General features: G+C 42.4%; 1 protein-coding gene across 1 annotated transcript in view; it reads right to left on the reverse strand.

The window, feature by feature from the left end:
• LOC117957217 (collagen alpha-1(XIV) chain-like) overlaps positions 1–3,526 on the reverse strand; it is a 146,732-nt gene that overhangs the window by 87,115 nt on the left and 56,091 nt on the right. The window lies entirely within an intron of this gene.

Raw genomic sequence — 3,526 nt, forward strand, 5'->3', positions numbered from 1 at the left:
ATCCTATCTCTCTCTAAGAAGTATCAGATGGTAAAGCCTAGTTCATCCTATCTCTTTCTAGGAAGTATCAGATGGTAAAGCCTAGTTCATCCTATCTCTCTCTAAGAAGTATCGGATGGTAAAGCCTAGTTCATCCTATCTCTCTCTAAGAAGTATCAGATGGTAAAGCCTAGTTCATCCTATCTCTCTCTAAGAAGTATCAGATGGTAAAGCCTAGTTCATCATATCTCTCTCTAAGTATCAGATGGTAAAGCCTAGTTCATCCTATCTCTCTCATTGGGAAGTATGTTGTCAGGTCCACCGATCTCCAAAAGGAGACAGTCCTGAAAACAAAACCTTCCCTTATCATGCTGCTACCTAGATCCCCTGAATCTATGGAGGCTCAGAGTATTATTCTGCCTGGAAAGGCTACGTTGTGATGTGGGACACAGACCTGAATGAGACCTGGAGTACCCCCGTCTCAACAGGAGATCCCCGAGCAATAAAAACCCAGTCCCCATCTAATAAAACATAGCGACCTCATCTTATTTTGTTATTTAGAAAACGTGTCACCTTGTTGAAACACACACACACACACAAACACACACACACACACACACACACACACACGCTGCTTAAAATAGCAGGTGAAGATTTTTAAAGTTTGTCATTTTCAAATTCAGCAAAATGATTTACGTATACGTGATAAGTTGCAGCATGTACTTTCATTTTAATGTTCTCCTTTACTTTGTACTTTCTAGGTGCAGGACAACCCGCCCGCCCCCCCACGCTCGTGGAGGCACCCCGCGACCTGGTGACTTCTGAGGTCACGGCTCGGAGTTTCCGGGTGAGGTGGACCCACGCGCCGGGCCAGGTGGAGAAGTACCGCGTGGTCTACTACCCAGCCAGCGGAGGAAAGCCGGAGGAAAAGGTACAGGGGCGGAGCGAGGGGGGGGTGGAGTTTCTGGGTCTCCAGCCCCAAATGTTTTCTCCAAAACCCTGAATCTTTAAGGGTTTTAAAATCCTAAAAACGTTGGAAAATTTAACAAATACACTGAGAAGTAGCCACAAAAACTCAAAGAAGGCATCTAAAACATTAAAATGATTGTCCAAAAAAACAAACGGGAAATGTGTCCAGAAAAACCCTCAAAGAAGGTCAACAAAATCTTGAAAAAGGAGACAAGAACTAAAAAAGAAATGGTCCAAAAAAAACTCAAACATCGAAAAAATATCCAAGAAAACCGTCAACAAAAACGCTGAAAACTAGCCTCTGAAAACCCTCAAAAAAGGAGACAAACTCAAAAGAATTGTAAAAAAAACCTTGAAAAACGAGTCAAAAAATGTCCAAGAAAACCTTGGAAAAGGCAACAAAAACGTCCAAAAAAAGCAACAAAAACTTCATAAAAAGCCCAGTTTAGATCATTGGGGGGTGTTATAACCTGTAAATCACGCCCCTGCCTACACAGAGTTGATATTTTGGTTTATTCAGTTCCCTCTCATTTTCATCCAGTCTCTCTTTGATGTTTATTACGATTTGCAGCTGGAACGGCTCGTTTCCCCACAAGGAGAAACTGAGGTTTCATCAAAGCTAATCTGATGTAGCTCCACTGGATTTAAATCTCTTTGGAGACGAGCTGAACGCTTGCGGCAACAGGCGGCGCAGGACGACGTTCCCCAGTACACAGAATCTGGGTGATTCAGTGCTGGTGGATGTACAAAGTGTTTCACAGTGACTAAGAACACAGAATCCAAGCTAATTAAAGTCTTTTTTTAGCAAATATTAATGGTGACGTGACGTGTGTGTTTGTAGAAATCTGAGCTGATGGCTCAATAAGACTGGAAGGTCTTTATTTTTCAAAGTCAAGCAACACTGGAGCGTCTAAAGAAACCAAAAAAGACATTCTCAGTTGACTAACACTTCTGAGCTTTTTCCATTTTTTAGGTTTTTGTTGCTTTTTATGACATTTTTGCCGGGTTTTTTTCAATGTTTTTGTTGATTTATTTTGTATTTTTTTCTCTGAGATTTTTTGTTTAGACATTTTCTTTTAAATGTTTTTGTCGCGTTTCTCAGTCCATGTCCCGGGACCTCCCTAGATGGTTGGAGAGCTCAACCCCCCTCTCAATGTTAAATCCAAAAGTTACGACCTTGATGCAAAAGCACCACTTTAAATCTGGTGTTTTAATAGAGATGTGCTGATAAGTTTCTTAGAGATAAATCCTTCAGGAAATAAAGAACAAGCATAAAAGAAAAGCCTCCGACACTGCCTGAAACGCTGGAATCTCATATGTAATTTAGAGTAGTTTATTTATTTTCTTCAAAATGGCTAATAAAAGAAAGTTCTACAGGGTTTATTGTGTGCAATCACAGAAGGCTTGTATCACGTGGACGCGCCGACAGTTTGGTTGTCATTACTTAGACTTCCTCATGGGGGCGACAGAGACTACAGCATGGTCCACTACACAGCCAGGGGGGGAGAGCCGGAGGATGAGGTACATGGGTGGAGTGAGGGGGGGGTGGAGCGAGGGGGTGGTGCAAGGGGGCGGAGCTTCTGGGTCTCCAGTCCCGAATGTTTTCTCCAAAGCCCTGAATCTATGAGGATTTCAAAATAAAAACAAACGTAACAAAAGTCGACAAAAACACTGAAAATAGCCACTAAAAAAATTCAAAGAAGTCGACAAAAACAATGGGGAAATTGTCCAAAAAAACTTGAAAATGGAGACAAGAACTCTGGAAAAAGTGCCAAAAGAACCCGTCACAAACGTCAAGTAAGAAGTCGACAAATGGCAATGTTTTTCTGACACTAGATTTCAAAAGGCTGAAATATGCGCAGGTGTCTTTCTTTAATTGAATTTAATGTTGTTGTTTTTTAACTTTGCAAGTACTTCTGTGACTCTGTATTTTGTTGTACTTTTACGTTGGGATATAGGTCTTAAGTCTTATTCATAAAGGTCTTAAAAAGGTCTTAAAAAGTCAGAAATTTGACTTGTTGAAACCTGCAGAAACCTTGAAAATGGCCTTAAGAACTCTTAGTAGACTAACCAAGCGATGGGTTAGTGGTCTACTGGACTCGGGCGGAGCGGCCCTCGTTGCGTCCCGGCTAACCCGGGTGTGATGTCTCTTTCAGGTGGTCCAGGGGACGGAGGACAGCGTGGTGCTCAACTACCTGAACTCTGTGACGGAGTACCAGGTGGCCGTCTTCGCCGTCTACCACAGCTCCGCCAGCGAGGCTCTGCGAGGAAGTGCTACCACTCGTAAGTTGGAGGGATGTGGAACTGATCAAAACTGTAACCCCGAATACTACTCCCCCTCCTAATGACCTCAAAAACTGAGTCATTGAGAAAAATCAACACACGACGTTATATTGATAGTATTGTATCGTTAAGGATTAAGAGAGAGAGACAGACAGACAGAAACAGATGGATAGATAGACAGACACACACACACACACACACACACATGCAGAAAGATACAGAGAGATAGACAGACAGACAGACACACACACACACACACACACACACACATGCAGAAAGATACAGAGAGATAGAC

Source organism: Etheostoma cragini, chromosome 14 (genome assembly GCF_013103735.1).
Source record: "Etheostoma cragini isolate CJK2018 chromosome 14, CSU_Ecrag_1.0, whole genome shotgun sequence".
NCBI classification, from domain to species: Eukaryota; Metazoa; Chordata; class Actinopteri; order Perciformes; family Percidae; genus Etheostoma; species Etheostoma cragini.